Below are 20,497 nucleotides of genomic sequence, written 5' to 3' on the forward strand. Positions count from 1 at the left end.
CGCTCACTGCATGTCCTGTTCGTGCATGTAACTGGATTTGGGGAGGGGGGCACAGAACCAGCCACAGGAACCTGAATAACTTTGGGCTATTAAATGTTGTATTTCTTCTTCTTCTTCTTTTTTTTAAAGATTTTATTTATTTATTTAACAGAGCGAGAGAGCAAGAGAGCAAGAGAGAGCACAAGCAGGGGGAGCGGCAGGCAGAGGGAGAGGGCAAAGCAGGCTTCGTGCTGGGCCAGAGTCCGACACGGGGCTTGATCCCAGGACCCCAGGATCATGACCCCAGCCAAAGGTAGTTGCTTAACAAACTGAGCCATGCAGGTGCCCCTAAACATTCTATTTCATTACTATCTATGACATTAAAGATGACAATAGACTCAGAGTAAGATACCATTTTATATCACGACCATAGGATGTTGTATTTAGAAATGAGTCAAGCTTGGTGTGGAAGCACATGGACCCACACCAACCACAGGCAGCATGAAGAGGGGGTGGGGGGCCTTCTATGGCCCGATGTATTCACAGAGATGCTTTGCTAGCACGGTCTCTCCATAAAAACATTTTTAATGACAAAATCATTAAGGATGAACCAAATTGTCCATCTGTCAATTTGCTGTTCCGTAGGGGAGAAAATGATACATAAGAAATGCTCATTATAACGATTGTGTTCTCCCCGGAGCATGTTCAGGTCATGAATGCTGCTTTGGGCACAAAGCACTGTTGCCTATTTCCACAGAGTGCTCACTGCTCCGTATTTTCTCTCCTGCCTGATTAGAAGAAGACACAAATATTTCAGTCCACATTTAAAATCAACTCGTAACGAGGAGAATAAAGGACACGCTGGCTGGGAATGGCTAACAACAACACATGGATGTGACCTGGATGTTTGCTGACAGTGGGCAGACTCAGGGGCCAACGACCTGAGGAAGTCTGTCCAGGACCTCAGGAGCAGACAGAGGACTGGGAAACGGAGAAGGTGCGACTGTCCATACAGCGAAACAGGGAACGTGGGGATGACAAAAACATCTGTGACTTTGTAACAGCGTTACATGATGCCTTCAAACATACATAAACATAAGGGATGCAAGAAAAGGAGTCCTAAGTGAAAAGTTCATAACAATAAATACTGATTTCAAAAAACAAGAAAAATCTCAAATAAACAACCTAACTTTATACCTCGAGGAACTAGAAAAAACAAGCAAAGTGCAAGTTAATAGGAGGAAGGAAATAACAAGGATCAGAGGAGATATAGATGAAATAGAGACTAAAAAGATAATAGAAAAGATCGATGAATCCAAGAGATGGTTCTATGAAAAGATAAAATTAACAAATCTTTACCTGGAATTACCAAGAAAATAAGAGGAGCTCTACCCTGGTATAATCAGAAATAAATGCGGAGAAGTTACAACTGGCATCATGGAAATGGAGAAGACCTTAAGGGACAACTAAGTGCAATTATGTGTCAATGAACTGGACAATCTAGAAGAGATGGATAAATTCTTAGAAACTTACAAACTTGTAATACTGAATTGTTAAGCAACAGAAAATCTGCACAGACCAATTACTAATAAGGATATTCAACAAGTAATCAAAAACCTCCCCAAAACAAAAGCCCAGAACCAGATGGCTTCACTGGTGAACTCTACCAAACATTCAAAGAATTAATGCCAATCTTTTTCAAACTCTTCCAACAGAGAGAAGGGGAGGGAACACTTCAAACTCATTTTACAAAAGCCAAACAAGGGCACCACAAAAAAGGGGAAGATTACAGGTCAATTTCCCTAATGAACATAAAAGCAAAAATCCTCAACAGAATATTAACAAACTGAATTCAACAGTACTTTAAAAGAATTGTATACTTGATCAAGTGTGATTTATTCCAAGGATCCAAGGATGGTTTGACACCTGCAAATCACTGTGATGCATACATTTTTTAAAAATGAAGGATAAAAATCATATGATCATCACAACAGATGCAGGAAAGACATTTGACCAAATTCAACATCTCAACAAACTCAATAAAATGGGTGTAGAGAGAACATGCCTCAACATAATAAAGCCTTATATGACAAATGCATAGCTGACATCATACTCAATGGAGGAAAAGTTGAAACCATTTCCTTTCAGATCAGGAAGAAGACAGGATGTCCACTCTTGCTGCTTTTACTCAACATCATATTGGAATCCTAGCCAGGGGACTCAGGCAAGAAAAAGAAGTAAAATGCATCCAAATCAAAAAAGAAGAAGTAAAATTATCACTATCGGCAGATGAACTATTATATACGAAAAACCTTAAAGACTCCATCAAAAACTGTCAGAATAAATGAATTCTGTGAAGTTCCAGAGTATAAAATCAATATATAGAAATCTGTGTTTCTATACACTACTAACAAATTATGAGAAAGAGGAATTAAGGAAAAAATCCCATTTATAATTCTACTAAGAAGAATAAGTTACCTAGGAATAAATTGAACCAAGAAGGTGAAAGATCTGTCCCCTAAAAACTTTAACACACGGATGAAAGAAATTGAAGAGGACACAAGTATATGGAAAGACACCTGTGCTCATGGGACAGAATAATATAATTAAAATGTCATACTATCCTAAACAATCTATGCAATCCATACCAAAATTCCAAAGGCATGTTTTTCACAGAAATAGGGTAATTTTATAAAATCTGTATGAAACCATAAAGTGTAAAACTTTAAGCATCATATTTGTGGGGTAGTTTGTGTTAACATATTTACAATAGAGAACAGAGAGCAGAAGAGACCTAACTTAAACATCATAGAATACTTCCAAATGTAAAACCTATAGGAAGCAAAGGATTATTCATCGATTATTTCGTGACATGCAATGTGAGTATTTCACAGATCTTCAACTGTGTGTGTGGGTTATTATCCTTAAATTACATACAAATATATTGACTCAGAGAACTTATGCTATTTGAATCAGGTCACACAACTAATAAGTGACAGAGCCCTGATTCAAACACAGACGTTCTGACCTCATTCTTGCACCCTTTCCTTGCATGCCTCATTTCTGCTCTGAAAGACAATGCAGTATGAAATCATCTTTCTTTTAAAAACGCTGCTGAAAATAGTCTTCTCAGCCTGGGTTTTTATGATCTAGTAGTACTGTCATAAAGAGAGTTTTATAGCAGACATCAACGGCATCTATTATAAAATGTTATAGCCATTTTCTTAATGTTGCGCTGGGGCACTCAGATGATTTATTGTAGGAGTTAAGATACCTTTGTGAGACTTTCGTCATCAAGATGGCCTGAGTGGTGTGGTCAGTCGGGCATTAGACTCTTGATCTGAGCTTGGGTCTTGACCTCAGGGTGGTGAGATTGAGCCCTGCCTTAGGCTCCCTGCTCAGAATAAATTCTGCTTGGGATTTTTCTCCCCTTCCCTCTGCCCTTCTGCCCATCCCTGTCCTTGCTCTCTCTTAGAAAAAAAGAATGGCTGAACGGGGCTTTATCATCATTACTTCTCTCAATCCAGTAATTATTAATAACATGCAGTATACAATGCCTTGTAAACATTGAGGATCTGATGGTAAAGAGAGCCGCTGAAATCCTTGACTCACGCTTTTACATTCCAGTCCAAGAGACAGCCTACCAAACCCATGAAATAAGCAAGCCCTCAGGGTCGTTTAGGACAGAAATCAATCCCACCAAGGATAAAATGTAGAGAGACACGGTCTGTATGCATGTGGTGATGGTGGTATGGACTACACACTTTTCCCAGGGAAGGCGTGGATGAATTTGGGACATTTGAAGGGATACCTGAATGACCAAAAGAAACTAGACATGAAAATGTATTTCAAGGAGTTCTCAGAGAGAACGAGTACAGAGTTTTTTGTTTGTTTGTTTTTAGAGGGGATTGGGGCAGAGAGGGAGGGAGAGAGAGAATCTTAAGTAGGCTCTAGGCCCAAGCCAGGGCTTGATCTTATGACCCTGAGATCATGACCTGAGCTGAAGTCAAGAGTCTGATGCTAAACTGATTGAACCACCCAAGGACCCCAAGTACAGAGTTCTTGTTGTGGGAACAACTAATGATCTTAAAATGAAGTCTTGCTGTTTGACAAACTCCATCTGTGTTTCCAGTCAACATTTTTATTGTCTGCTTCTTAAATATAAATGGACAACCCAACATCACCTGTAATTTGGGGGAAATTTTCAACATGAAAGAAAAATAACACACATACACACATGCATGGAAAAAAAATAATGACCTGAGGTAAAACAAGTATTAATTCAAGGCAGGAGAGGGACTGTTGCTTTAAAGGCAAGTAACTCAAATAAGTATCTTTAGTTAGACTAACAGATACCTTACCCATAAATCAGGAACAGGGTGCTAGGTAAAGGAATAATCAGACAAAGAGGTCCTGAAACTTACTGTACAGGGAATGCCGGGAAGTATTCACAGGGGAGCCATCTTTCGAGTTGAGTGGCTAGTCAGTCGCATGGTTCCCACAGAGTCATGTAACCCCCACGTAAAATAAACCCACTGTGTCCCACCCCCAACATTTCAATCTAATAAAGCACGGAGAGAGGGGCTGGATTCTAAATGAGGTCAGGTGTGGATAAAGCTCTGTGGGTAGGAGTCCTGTCCATGGGAACACATGCGAACTCAAGTGACCTGAGCTGCCCAGCCACCCCCCAATGAGCAATGATGAGAGAGGGACAAGAGGGGCTACCAGAGTCATTCTCTTTACCCGGAGGAAGAGCCTGGGAGCACACTGCAGCCACTCATCCCCAACAAATGTGAACTTTGGCCGGGAGTACACATTGCCAGTTCCCAACAAAGGCCCATCCCGCTCCTTGGATGGGAGTCACTCTACAATGCCTCTGAGTCATTCTTCATTTTCCATAAGAAATAACCCATTTCATAGCCTTCTCAGACAGCTTCCTGTCCATAAGGATTTAGGGCCCCTAAAACCTTCTTGCATTTTGAATAGCCTCTCACCTTTTCAGTCCCAAAGGACTGGGACTCCCTCAGCCTTCTGGGATTCAAATGATAATCTGCTCATTTAGACGAAAGCCACACCCACACATCTCTCAGGGCCCTCTGTCTTGGATGTAGTGTTAGGGTGCTAGGAAACAACACCCTTAAGGTTTTCGAAGCCCCTACAGGCACTGAGAGGGCCTACAGGGGACTACCTTTGAGATCTTGAGCGGAAGATCACATTTTAACGGAAAGACTCTGAACTTCCTATTTCCCTCAAAGGTATTTCTTACGTGGAGATTCTTCTTCCAGGGACCCAGAAGGTTCTGACTTGGAAATGTCTCCTCTGTCTGCCTAAAAGTCTAATAGTTCCCACTTAGGTTTGCCGTGTTCTATAGCCCCATCTCACTACGTGAAGCTGAAGGACACAGCAGGTGCTGCTAATGTCACTCATGGAAATCCCCTCAGCCCAATCTGCCGGGCCTGTGCGGTACAGCTTCTATTTCCACGTCAACGCTGGGGACAGCGCTGACGCTCCCGCTGTCTCACGTTACGTGGGTCACCGTGACTGCAGCCTCCTCGCCTGTGTGTGCTGCCCAGGCTCAAAGCCAATGCCACACGTTTAGGGTTTTGTTAGAGCAGCAGCCCAGCTCCAAGTTCTGCTTTAGTTATCTACGGCCACCCAAGAAACTATCCAAAACTTAGTGGCTTAAAGTAACACTTGATTGTCTCTCATGGTTCTGTGGAGGGACTGGACTCAGTCTGTAGTTCCTGAGCCGGCTGTCTCATGCGTCGCCATCGGACGGCATCCCATGAGAGGCTCAGACCGGTCTCTTCCACGTGGCCTCTCCAGCTGGTCTCTCCAGCAGGGGAACTACACATGGCTCAGAAATCTCGAAAGCACCAAAGCGGAAACTTCAAAGCCTCCTTAATGCTTAGGCCTAGAATTGGCTCACGTCACCTCCACCACATTTATGGGGAAAAGTCAGTCATAGACGAGGCCACATTCACTGCTGCAGGCACCTGTTTAAAATTCCTAGAGGCCCAGTCCATTGCAGGCCGTTTCTGGAGTCCAGCTACCACCCAGATGTTATCTTTTGTATCTAGGTTGTTTTTTTTTTTTAATTTAAGAATGTGTTTGTGACATTCATTCATGTGGTTTCACATAGTTGGGAGTTCAAGGACTTTTTATGGCCATGCTTTATTTCATTGCACGAATATGTCACAATTTACTGTTAAGGTCATTTGGGTCGATTCTAGTTTTTGTCTATTATGAGTAATGCTGTCCTGAGTCTTCTGCCTGTCCTTTTAGTGCATCTGTTTTTTGTTGTTGTTGTTGTTGTTTTTAATTTTTTTTTCCTCTTAGCGCACTTGGTTAACACACACACTTTCTGTACGTAACTAAGCGTGGAATGTCAGGGTCTAGGATATACTTATGTTCGACCTCAGTAGATAATGCCAACCATTTTTCCAAAATTACCTGTCTGCTTCAAATCTGCCTCCCTACAATTTACCCTGCACATAGCAGTTGGCTTGTATTTTTAACTTAAGCTTAGTTACGTCTCTACTGTGCTTAAAAACCCTCAAATGATTCAGCAACATTTAGAATAAAGCCCACACTCCTTACCCTTTCTTACAAAGCTCTCCAAGGCTTCCTTCTTCTGACCTCTGCAAAACAACTTCATACCATTTCCCCTCCCCCTGAGTTATGGGGTTCAGCTACACTGATTTTCTTTCAATTTCATAAAAATGCCAAGGTCACACCCACCTAAGTTCTTTTCTTTAATTGTTCTCTAACTCTGGAATGCTACTTTCCTTGACTTCTTATAAAGGGCTTTTGTTCAATGCATGCAAGAATTATTTACTGAACAGCTATTATGTATCAGACACTATCCTAGGTTATCAGGATACACCAGTGAACAAAAGATACAAAAATTGCTGCCTTCTCAGAGCTTACATTCTAGCAGAATAGACAAAATGAGTAACACAGGTAAATTATGTAATTCCTTAGGAGATGAAACATTCTACAGAAAAGTAATCAAGGAGATTTTGTGTCAAGGGAGAAAAATCAGAGCAAGAATAGAAATACAGAGTGAAGGGGATATTATAGTTTTAAATACCAAGTTCATGGTAGGCCTCTTTAAGAAAGTAATGTGTGAGCAGAGGTCTGACGGAGGAGCCAGGTTTCAGATGTGGGTATTTGGGGGGAAAACACCCTAGCAGAGGGCAGAGACTGTGTGCAACAGCCTTAAGGTAGAAGCCTGTATGTTCAATGAAGACCGAGAAGTCCACCGTCGATAAAGCCAACTGCGGCAGTTCGGGGGAGAGATCACGTGGCTTATGCTACGGCCATAACAACGGGCTGGTATGAAGCATCCTCGACGGTTGAATGGAGAGCCCAGATGTATGTGGGAGATAGTAGAAACAGAGGTTTTGGGATGAGCAACTGGAAAGATACAGATGCCATCCACTGGCATGGAAAAGACTGGAAGTAGGTCTAGGGAAGAGGAGGAGCTTAATTTGGTACATCTGCAATGAAAATTTGATAGACATTTTGATAGAAAAGTTGATAGAAATCAAACCAGAGATGGGCAATGGGATATATAAGCCTAGTATTCTGAGGGGGAGGGAATGTGAGATATAAATTTGGGGGTCCACTGCCCTATCAGTGTTATTTATTTATTTATTTATTTATTTTAAGGGTTTTCTTCATTTGAGAGAGAGAGGGGAAGAGCACGAGCAAGGGCAGGGGGAGAGGGAGAAGCAGGCTCCCTGCTGAGGGTGGAGCCTGCTGCAGGTGGGGCTCAATTCCATGACCCTGGGATTCATGACCTGAGCCAAAGGCACAGATGCTTAACTGACCAATCCCCCCCTCCCCCCAGGAGCTCCTATCAGTGTTATCGAAAGGCAGGAGCCTGGATGAAGTCCTCACGGGAATGAGTATGAGATGAGCAGCAAGGAACGCTAAGGATGAGAGCTTGTACAGCAGCTCTGATATTCACCAGATTTCTTCGTTGCTTACCCTCTCTGTGCTTTAGTTTATCTGTATAATGAGGCTAGCCAGGGTGTGCTAGAGAGTAAATGAGTCAATAATACAGAATGCATAAACACGTGGGACATGACTAGCAGTATAGGCACTCTATAAATATTACTTATCTGGTAGAACATAAATCCATTCGTAGCAGGGATCTTTCTTTGTATTTTGTTTATTGCTATGTTCTTTAGGACATAGGACTTAGCACTTAGTGCTTATAATAGGATTTAGCACTTAGGACAGCTTATAATCTAGAGTTGGCACTTAGATACTTGGTAAATGAATTTTTAGACCTGATTATAATGATGAAATCCAGATAACTGGTGATATTAGGTGATGAGGGAAGATAATTTCTTAGAGGTATTATTATGATTTTTAAAATACAATTGTTTCTACATGAGCATTTGTTTCTATCTGAGTTAGAGGTGAGGGAAAGATGGTGGAGAAGAGTCACAGTTCTGAAATGGAAAAGCAGAGGCTCACCAAGGAAACGAGTCAATTTGGAAGAGGGTCTGGAACCACAGAGTATTTGCTTAGAATTCTTATCCAATTCTCATTTGGGATCTCAATTTAATTTTTTTTTTATTTACTTATTTGACAGACAGATCACAAGTAGGCAGAGAGGCAGGCAGAGAGAGAGGAGGAAGCAGGCTCCCCGCTGAGCAGAGAACCCGATGTGGGGCTCGATCCCAGGATGCTGGGATCATGACCCGAGCCGAAGGCAGAGGCCCAAACCACTGAGCCACCCAGGCGCCCCTGGAATCTCAATTTAAAGAAAGTCTCGACTTCTCTACTCACTGGTAGGATACCTATTTAATAAAGAGATAAGACATAGTATTTTCATTCTTGTTGCCACACGCATAACACCAACTTCTCTCAAGTTTGCATGCTTATAGTTTTGTTTTACTTGTATGAGAAAGCCTCCAGCTGGAATTTATGGTATTCCCTATAATAAAATCATACTCATGGGCTTTTTTTTTTTTTAATCCCAGAATGCTTACAGTGACTCTTGGAAATGAATTAATTTTAATAATGTTTGAAATCTGCAGGTTTGTACAATTGGAGGACAGAGTCTATGGTGCTGTCAATCTACTGAGTAGTCATGGTCTTGGTTTCAGTAACTGGAAGGTCAAGTTCAAGACTTTTATAAAATAGTACACATGAAATTGTTGGCATTTGAGTCAGAATCAAGATGGAATGTGACTATAGGAATGTGACAAAAGGATGGTTACCAGAGGGATGGGGGGGTGAGAGGGTGGGGGAAGGAATGAAGGAGGAGCACGAGGTGATGTAAGCAAATCATGAACCACTAAATTCTACACCTGAAACTAATATTACATTGTATGTTAATTAACTGGAATTTAAATAAAAACTTAAATACCAGAACTAAATGAGTTCAGCAAGGTTGCAACATACAAGATCAGTATGCTGAAATAAATCGTACATCTATATATTAGCCATGAACAACCAGAAACTGCTTTGTTTCTAAAAAATAAACTGCTGAAAAAAAGCCGGAACGTGGAGCCAATCTGTTTCAACATAAGATCGCAGCTAGTATCTCCTTTCTCTCACTTTTGCATCTGTGTTAGCAAACATCTGTTTTTGGCAAGCTTATTTGATATTAGGTAGTCAATTATGCTATACCACATTGGCATCTAAATTTTAATCTCCTTTAAAGAGCAAAAGACGGAAGAGCCAATGGACTTGAACTACACCTGGCACCATCATTTGAAACAACCTGTACCTCTAATCACCATTGGTGAGCAAACTCAGCAGCTGGCATTAAAGCAGTTAATGAACTGCAGAAACACATCTGGCAGTTCCCTTTGGTGTACTGCTGTTTGGAGAGAAGATCTCAATGTTTACCAAATCAAGTTCTGTTTATGCACTAATACTCTGAGTTCTGCTGTGGGAGTGCCATTTCTGAGTGCCCTGAGGGGTAGGAAAAACACAACATAAAGAAACAAGAGCCCTGGGTTATAGACTGGGATGTGCCCCTAAGATTTTGATCAAGTTACTCTTTCTTTCAAGCACTTTTGTTTCCTATTCAATCAAATAAGCCACAGAACTGCTCATCTATAAAGAGTTCTAGACCTTTATGTCCAACTCATTACACACCTACACTTTCATGTCCAAATCTCAAAATATAGCAAGTTCTAAATCATTCTCATTATATATTCTTCCTCTTTATTTATTGTAGTTATACCTGAGCCCTCAAATGGTGTGAGCTAGCAATCCAGAATCGTACTCAATTGTGTCATCTCTCCAGTCCTACCATCTAGCCTGTGATCACCACTGTCTGCATTTTACCTCAGACATTTGTCTCCATTCTGTTATCCTCTGCTATGGTCTGAGTGTTTGCATCAGCTCCAAAATTTATACCTGGAAACCTAATGCCCAACATGATGGTATTAAGAAGTGGGCATCTAGGTGGGGCTTAGGTCAAGAGGGTGGAGCCTTCACAAATGGGATTAGTGCCCTTATAAGAGAGACCTCACAGAGCCAGCTTGCTTCTTCCAAGTGAGGTTAGAGCTAGAAGGTACCATCTGTAAACCAGAAAGTGGACCCTCACCAGATACCAAATCTGCCAGTGCCTTCATCTGGGACTTCTCAGCCTCTAAAATGGAAAGCAATAAATGTTTGTAAGCCAACCAGTCTCTGGAATTGTTATAAGAACCCACACTGACTAAGACACATTCCATTTGCACTAGTACTATAATAGTCAAAGGCAAAAAATAACTAACTAAATATTTATTTATTTATTTATTTTCTATCCCTCACTCGTGGCGGGCCTTGATAACACATCAACTATTCTTTCCTGCTTAATCTCTGCAGCCTGAGAATTCTATTGAATATGCTCAGGCAGCCAATACCATGTTTCTTAAACATGCTTATTCTCAAATTTGGGGGCAGTGTAAAACCTTTATCTGACAAATAGATAGAGTTATGTATACATAAAAAACCCAACAACTAAGAATAAGACAACCCAGTAAAATGGGTCAAAGTTTTGAAAAGACCCTCAACTCTATGGTCAACTAATGTTTGACAAAGCAGGAAGACTATCCAATGGAAAAAGACAGTCTCTTCAATAAATGATGCTGGGAAAATGGGACGGCCACATGCAGAAGAATGAGACTGGTCCATATCTTATGCCACATACAAAGATAAACTCAAAATATATGAAAGACCTAAATGTGAGACAGGAATACTTCAGAATCCTAGAGGAGAATACAAGCAGCAAACTCTTTGACCTCAGCCACAGCAATTTCCTGCAAGACACAATCCCTAAAAGCAAGGAAAACAAAAGCAAAAATGAACTACTGGGATTTCATCAAAATAAAAAGCTTCTGCACAGCAAAGCAAACAGTCGACAAAACTAAAAGGCAACCTACAGAATGGGAAAAGATATTTGCAAATGACATAATAGATAAAGGGATAGTATCAAAAATCTATAAAGAACTTCTCAAACTCAATGCCCAAAGAACAAATAATCCAGTCAAGAAATGAGCAGAAGACATGAACAGACACATCTCCAAAAAAGACACACAAATGGCCAACAGACACATGAAAAAACGCTTCACATCCCTCAGCATCAGGGAAATACAAATCAAAAGCACAATGAGATACCACCTTACAGTAGTTAGAATGGAAAAATTAACAAGACAGCAAATGTTGGTGAGGATGCAGAGAAAGGGGAATCCTCTTACACTGTTGGTGGGAATGCAAGCTGGTAGAGCCACTTTGGAAAACAGTATGGAGGATCCTCAAGAAGTTAAATACAGAGCTACGCTAAGACCCAGCAATTTCACTATGAGGTATTTACCCCAAAGATACAGAGGTAGTGAAAAGAAAGGGCACCTGCACCGCAATGTTCATAGCAGCAATGTCCACATGGCCAAACTGTGAAAGGAGCCAAGATGCACTTCAGCAGATGAATGGACAAAGAAGATATATAATGGAATATTACTCAGCCATCAGGAAGAATGAATACCTTCTATTTACATTGATATGGATGGACCTGGAGAGGATTATGCTGAGCAAAATAAGTCAATCAGAGAAAGACAATTATCCCATGGTTTCATTCATAGGTGGAACATAAGAAATACTGCAGAGGATCATAGGGAAAGGGAAGGAAAATTGGGAAGAAATCAAAGAGGGAGAAAAACCATGAGAGACTCTTGACTCTAGGAAACAACTGAGGGTTGTGGAAAGGGAGGTGGGTGGAGGGATGGGGTAACTGGGTGATGGACATTAAGAAGGGCAGGTGATGTGATGAGCACTGGGTGTTATATACAACTAATGAATCATTGAACACTACATCAGAGACTAATGATGTACTATATGTTGCCTAATTGAATTTAAGTTTAAAAAATGACTCTTCACAAAGATATAGAAATGATCAATATGCATGTAAAATTCTGCTTAACTTCAATACTCATCAGGAAAATGCCAGTTAAGCCACCCATAGATGATACTGTGGACCCATCAGAATGGCCAAAATTTAAAAGACTAACAACTGCAAAACTAGTGAAAATAAGAAATAATTGGGATCTTCATACAATGTTTGGTGGGGATGTACATGGAACACAACCACTTTGAGCAACGATTTCACAGTTGTTGTTGTTTTTTTATAAAACTGAACATGTACCCATCTATGACTCTAAAATTCCACTCCTAGGCATTTGCTGAAAAGAAATAGACATGTGTTTGTTTACAAAAAGTGACTTGCCCAAGAATGTTCACATCAGTTTTTTCAATACTAACCAACTATGGAAACAGTTCAGTGTCCCTCAACAGGAAAACATATTTAAAAATGTGGTGTATTTACTCATACAAAGGACTATCACTATAGTGAAAAGGAAAGTGCTGGTAATACATACAAGGGTATGGGTAAGTCTCAGAAGTTATGCTGAGTGGAACAAATCGTAAACAAAAAAGTACATATTATATAATTTTACTGATATGAAATTCTAGAATGGCCCAAACATCTACGGTCGAAAAAAAATCAGAGCAGTGTGCGTCTCTAGCAGTGGGCACAGGAGTTGACTGGGCTGTGGTAGGAGATGGTTTTTCAGAAGAAAGGGGTAATGTCTTACATCTGGATAGGGGTTAAATAACTACAGGCATTTTTCAAAATTCAGTAAAGTACATTTAAGGTTGGTGTAATTCATTATACATAAATGTTACTTCAAAAGGTAAAAGTGTATCAAACACTGAACTCTGGGGAACAACATGCATACCAGATAGGGAGAAGGCCTGTGTATGGAATTTAGAACAACTAAAAAAATGAAAGGAATGGTTGAAGAAAGGAATGGCTGTATGGATATGTAACAAAGCAAGTTTAGTCAAATGTTAACGTGTAGCTAGTGGACATATGGATGTTCCCTGGAAAATTCTTTAAACTTTTCTGTTATTTGAATTTTCAAAATGTTTTGGAAAAGTTCTTAGCCGCCCAGAGTTCAGACCCTCTTTATCGTTCGTGTTGACTTCTGCTTCCATCTCTTATCTGACATCCCCACCACGGATCCGTACTTTCTCTGATCCATGTTCATACTGGTGCCAGAGTCTTCCAGCGAAAAAGAACACCATCCCATTCATTTCAGCTTGAGATAAAAGGTCCTTCAAAATCTAAGTCCTTTCTAAATCCTGCATTCAGCTACTCTGACTCTCCCCCACATACATTGTGCACCAGCCAGACGGAACCTCCGTGACTTCAGGGTTCATTGAGGTTCGGAAGATAAGCTAAGAAAGGTCCCTACTTATCTTTCCCAGGCCAGATCAAATGTTACCTTTGATGTGAAACCTGCTCAGCCCTTTTGGTGACCTTTTCATTTGGGTTTTTACGTCACATACTCAACACTGTTCTTAGAGCCTGGATTACAGGTGTTGTGCTGTCATCTGTGTATGTTCCTGTCTCCCCTATTAGCCCGGTCACTAGTCCCCCAACTAGAGCATGCACCAGAATCACCCAGAGGGTTTGTTAACATGCAGACTGCTAGAGAATCATCTTTAAGGGTTTCTGATTCTGTAGGTCTTAGATGAGGCCCACAAATGTGCATTTCTATCAAGACCCCTGGTGATGGTGATGGATCCAGAGGCCACACTTTGAACACCCCTATATTGAATAATCACTTCCTTGAAGGGAGATGCTAAGGTGTATTCATTTTTGTATCCCTAGAGTGTACGGCAATGCTTGGAAGAGAGCCAACACTGAATAAATCCATGATGAATTCTCAAATAGCAATTTATGCGGTGAAGAATTTAAAAAATAATGACAATATTGAATATGGAATATAGGATGAGCTTCTGGGACCTATAAATTGGTTCCAGAGGGCTGTGAGTGCTGCACACAGCACAGGCACTTGGTCTATGCCAAGCCAAGACATCTGCAATCCCTTCTTGACAATTTTTTTGTGACATGACTTTGGTTGTCTAGGGGAGACATCCACTTTTTGAATAGTCAGACCCAACACTTTCCAAGTTAGGCAGACTAGAATAGAACCAATATCGAACCCTCCCTCCCCCCATAAACATGGCCAGGCTGAATAAAACTCACATATGGGAATTGCTGATTCATCTTCACAGGTCACGCTGTCTGGTGAGCGTACTTAGAGATGGCTGTTCTGCGCAAACGGCCACAAACTCGACAGCCTGCCCAGAATGAATGGATGGTGGGAGAGGGGGGAAGTACCTGCAAATGGCTACCACCTTCCCCTCCATCCATAATTAAAGCACAGACTTGTTACAGGGGTGAGGCATTTAGGCCAAGGCAAAAACTTGGAAGACTTACAGGGCCATTGTATGGCCCTTCCCCAGGGCAGTCCACATCCCACTTCCTAGAATCTGTGATTACAATACCTTACCTGACAAAAGGGAACTGGTGATTAAGGAACGGTCTGGAGAGGAGGAGATTATCCTGGATTATACAAGGGAGTCCAATAATAATAGCATGAGGGGTTTTATAGGAGGAGGCAGGAAGATTAGAGTCGGAGAACAAAGCATGACAAGAGACGAAGAGGTTGGAGTGATGCTCGGCCATGAGACAAGGAGCGTAGTCATCCTCCAGAAGCCAGACAAGACAAGGAAATGCATTCGCTCCTTGATCATTCAGAAATACGGCAGCTCTGCTGATTTTAGCCCACTCATCTCCAGATTTTCAAGATAATAAATGTGTTTCGTTTTAAGCCGCTTAATTTCTGCTTAACTTGTCACAGCAGCAATAAGGAGCTAATACTCCCTGTCTGATAAAGCTGTTCATGGCACAGTAGTCTTCTTGTCAAGAGATTTAATGACATTTACTGGCTTAGAGTTTAGCAGGTTTCAGAATTAACCCCAGGCCTGAAGCCAAGTACCAAAAATTCAAGCTTAAACCCCTGGAGTTCCCGGTGTTTGTCATGTAAAGTATAATACATTTCCATGCAAAAAGAACCCCTGTGGTGTCATGACAAGAGCCTGGAATGAAATAAAAGTGAAAGGATCCCAGCCAAGGTCCAAATACCTACGGATTTGGGCAAATCATTCCTACTCCCAGACCTCATTAGAAAACGCAGGGATTAGAGTACAAGTAAACTTTTTTTAACAGCACATCTAGCACATTTGTTTATCAGAAATGAGACAGATTATTTGCCCACATTTATGCCAGCTAATTGGGAGAATAATAAATGAAGGTTCTAAATAGCTCATAGCTCTACAGCTCACGGGAGATAAGTGTCACGGAATTAGAAATTCATGAAGAGTGGTGAGAAGAGAAGATATTTAGGATGTTCCTCATTATCATTACAGTAGAGAAACAAGCTTACAAAACCTCACAGAGAAAAGCGAAATTTCGACATAATTAATAAAAACCAAGATAATTAATAAAAACCGTCTTAGCCCAGGGAAGAAAAAAATCAGGCAGTTCATTGCAATAAAATATCAGTGCCTACCTTCCTACGTTAGAGAAATTATATACTTATTCTGATACCACTTAAATGATCCCATCTGTGTTATACTTGAGTTTCATTTTTCAAGTCCTATCACGTGGAACATTCATCTCGTCTCCCCTGGCTCGGTCGAGGGGGAACTGCTCCGGCAGCTAATGACCCAGTGAAGGTAAAACCCTTCCTCCACTCCGTCTCATGCTTCTCTTTCCCTGCTTTCGTAGACGTTCCTCAACTGTTCCTGGTGACGATTACTTCCTGGAGCAGTCAATGATATCTGGGCCCAGGAATGAATTCTTGGGTTTTGTCATCTGGACAAGGTACAAAAGGGAGCTGTTTATTTTTCCATCCACCTGGTCCCTTCGCTCTTACATTCTGCCCATTTCGAACTGTGGTTCTCTGACCCATCCATCTGGTTGTCGCACAATTTCTGTCTGGAGGAAGGAGATAAACGTAGAGAGACAGAGGAAGGTGTGGGAGCACAGCGAGAGACAAATGGGGCATGTGAATGATAGCCACATACATCTGAGATAGGGAGGCAGCAGGAATGTGGCCCTGGCAGTCTGCTCTCTGCCTCCCAATAATTCTGGTAATTGCCAACGTGTATGGAAGGATTATAATCTGTAGGATGCTGCCCCCACCCGGGGCATGGTGAAGACTTGCACGCAGATCTCATCTCCTCTTACAGCTCTGGGAGCAGGATACCAACGTTTTCTAACTCTTGCTGCTCAGAGCACCAAGGGCCAGAAGGATCCAGGAACCCTCCACAGTTAGTAAACGACAGTAGTTACTATTGTTAACCAGTTACCAGCCGAGCCCCACATCTCCCCACAGCCCTTCCAAGCCTGTGGTCTTGCCCCTGCAGAGCCACCTGCGAACTGCTTCTAATCAACACATCCCTCCACGCACGTCCTCGAGGTCCACAGACGTTCTTGCTGCGCTCAGCCCTGCCATTCTCAACCTCCCACATTTTCCTGGCATTTTCGACCGTGCTGAAAGGGAGCCATTTCAGAGAGCATGGCTAGAAAAACTGGCTCTATTTGCCACACACCGTGTTCCACAGGTTCGAACTCTCAGCACTCCAAATCTCCCGTATGTAAATGAACAGTTACGCTGCGTTTTCCTGCTGGGATTATCCTTGTCTGAGATCTAGGACCATCACGACACAGGTAAGGGGTACAGCTGTGTCTCGGGATCTTTGAGACTAAATGCCTCTAGTCCCTGTTTCATTCTTCCTTTTCCTTAATTTGCTTCTACGCCACCATCTATTGGAGAAAAATGTCAGGGTTAGGTTCAGAAGAAACTGAAACTCAGAGAATTCAAAAGATGATACCATGATTAAGCTCTCTCCCAAGATCTTGATACAGAAGGCTTTGAGTTACCACAAACATGGTCTGGACAATGCAGGCGTCTCAGTACCATACAGACAAAGGCAGGAGCAAAAAGTGAAGATGAAGCGAGCAGCCACTCTGCAGTACGATGTACTTTAGTTCCTAGGACCACCCTGGGAGGCTAATATTTCTTGACATATTCAAAGTTATTTCTTGACCATATGCCACATATTAGGCATATGGTTTAGGGATACAGCAATGATCAAGATAAGACAGATTCCAGCTCTTACAGTTCTTATACTGGGTGGAATCATAGGATAAGAAAGAAAACAAAGAAAGTGTTTCTGAGAAAGCAAACTGTAAGTTCAAACTCAAACGACAAGAAGGTCCTGGTCATGAGTTGATCTAAGTGCTGGAGGTCCTGGGTAGAGGGCAAAGACCGTACAGGTCCTACATTCTAGGACTGCCTGAGTGCCTAGAATATAATGAAGGGGAAGTTAAGTGAGTCAAGCCAGAGACTCATGGGAAGGTCAGGTGGGCCTTACAGGCCAGTGTTTCTCAAACTGTAAGGTATATAAGAATTATCTGGACATCTTGTTAAGAAACAGTAACCACTTCAGGAACTCTGTGGTAGGGCCTGCAATTCTGATGTTGCAGGTCTCGATAAGAAGTTAATACTTCTTAATATTACAAGTGTCACTGAAGCCACAGAGGGTTTTAAAGAGACAATGAATTGACAGGATTTACTTTTCAGAAGTGTACTCTAGATGATAGCTTTTAGGAAAGCAAGAGCAAAGCACGAGACAGAAATGATACAGAAGAAACCGGTTAATAATTAATAATTATATAATTAATAATTAATAATAATCAATAATTCACCAAGGTCTTGCTATAGATTCACAATGCGTGTCCAGGATTATGTGACCCAAAGCCTGGGTGGGGTCCTTCATCCTTATGCCATTTGCCTGGACAGGAGAATGCTTGTCTTAGAAGATGCACACTCATGTGATGGGAGTAGCGTTAGGCAAAGCTAAATGGGTTCACTGGCTTTACTGTGAATGCTTTTTAATAGTGATCTGCCAAACAGGTGCCATTCACTGGGAATTAGGAGCATGTTGTTCATTTTCATTGCTTGTGGTGCGGACACCCTATGTTCCAGGCACACTAAAGAGGCCAGCTTCTAAGCATGGGGAACCCACTCCTTTTACCCATCTTGGTGCAGGTGGATCTTCCAACAACTCCCAAAGGTGTCTTTGATAGCTGAGCTGTTTACTTCTTTGTTGGTGTGACTACCCAGCAGGCACGAAGTCCAAACAGAACCAGAGGGAGCATCCGCAACGATCTAGCAGCTGCACCGGGTAGCGGAGACACTGCTCCAGCTCCCTCTGAGCGGCAGGAGGGTTAGGACAACAAAACACATGTCCAAGAATCTGGCCTCTTCTCCAGAAATGCCTACATCACTATTTCCTTTATGTGCTTCTTCTAGACTTTCTCACTTACGTTTTTCCTCACCTCGAATAAATCGATGTAAGATTATAACTTCTTTATATGCATACGTAGCAAGCACTTTGTGTGAAGCACTATGCTTAATGCTCTTCAAATATTACCTTATTTAAACTTCACAGGAGCCCCTACCCAAAAAAAAAAAAAAAAAAAAAAAAAGCTAATTCAAAGGGGTACACGCACTCTGATATTTACTGCAACATTATCTCCAATAGCCAAATTATGGAAGCAGCCCAAGTGCCCACTGAGAGCTGAATGGATAAAGACACGGTGCGTATACACAGTAGACTATTACTCGGCCGTCAGAAAGGGTGAGACCTTGCCATTTGCAATGACACGGATGGAGCCGGAGAATATGATGCCAGGTGAGATAAGTCGGTCAGAGAAAGACAAATACCACATGGTTTCACTCACGTATGGAATTTAAGAAACTAAACAAATGATCACGGGGGTGGGGGGGAGAGAGCAAGAGAGAAACAAAGCAAGCAACAGACTCGTAGCTATAGCGAACACACGGAGGGTGACCAGAGGGGAGGTGGAGAAAGGATGAAGTAGGAGACGGGGCGGACAGGAGGGCATGAGAAGGACAGCACTGGTCATGATGAGCACCGAGCAAAGCACAAAACCACTGAATCACTACATTGTGCACCTGAGACTAATATAACACTGTATGCTCACTAGAATAGAATACAAAAACAATTAAAAAATAAAATAAATTCACAGGAGCCCAGAAAAGGAGGTTCTGTCTATTGCACAGCTGAGGAAGCTGCAATTTTCACTCAGTTCTATGGGCTGCCCGAGTTCTCACAGGTGTGGCATGAAACGGTGAGAACTGTGACCTAAACCTTACTGGTCCCACGCCACTTTTTCCCAGCAGACCGAGGGATATTCCAAACGCAGTTCCTGGATCTTCAGCATCAGCATCGACTAGGAACCTGTTAGAAATGCGAATTCTCAAGTTCTATCTCAGACCTTCTGAATCCAAGAGTCTGGGGGTGGCAGTCAGTTTTAGAAAACCCTCCAGATGACAAGCTAAAATCTGACAACCTCTGATCTAAACCAGGGTCTGCGGACGGAGGACAGAGAGAAATCTAGCTGGCAATCTCACCGGAGGGTAGTGAGACAAGAATGGTCTTTGTGATTTTAAAGATGGTCCAAAATAAACAAGAATGTATGACAGAGAATTTATGTGGCCAGTGAGGCCTAGAATACTTACCATCTGGCCTTCAAAGAGGGGTTAGCTCAAGCTAACCCCTGACCTAAATTATGCTTTTCCGGGGGGCTGGACTTGACTTATTCCTATTACTTAGTTTCCAGTAATTGGGAACTAGTGATTCCCGACACTGCCTCCCTCACTTCCTCGACTTTACTAGTTTTCACTGTAGTATTTTTAACAAAGCGCCAGCACTCTGTTTTATAGTTTACTGTCCCTTTATACTGACAGATCTTTACAGATAGGAGTTTGCAGGAAGTGTTCTAGAACTTGTTTACCTCGTCTGGGGCACTCTGCTTTCAACCCCACTACTTCCCTGGTGGCTTGGAGAACTTTTTTATGGTCTTCTCCTTTGTCCTTCTAAGCTCCTACAGTATTTATTTATATAGTTATGGAATGGATATATTTTTTCTCATGTGAAGATACACATAAGAAAGTAAAGTAAGTGTTCTTATAAAGTAAGTATTCTTTTCATAAATTCTAAAACATACTAGTTTTTGGTACATCTTAAAAATCTCTGGAATAAGGATACATGTTAAAATCCA

Source organism: Martes martes, assembly GCF_963455335.1.
Source record: "Martes martes genome assembly, chromosome: 10".
Classification (NCBI taxonomy): domain Eukaryota; kingdom Metazoa; phylum Chordata; class Mammalia; order Carnivora; family Mustelidae; genus Martes; species Martes martes.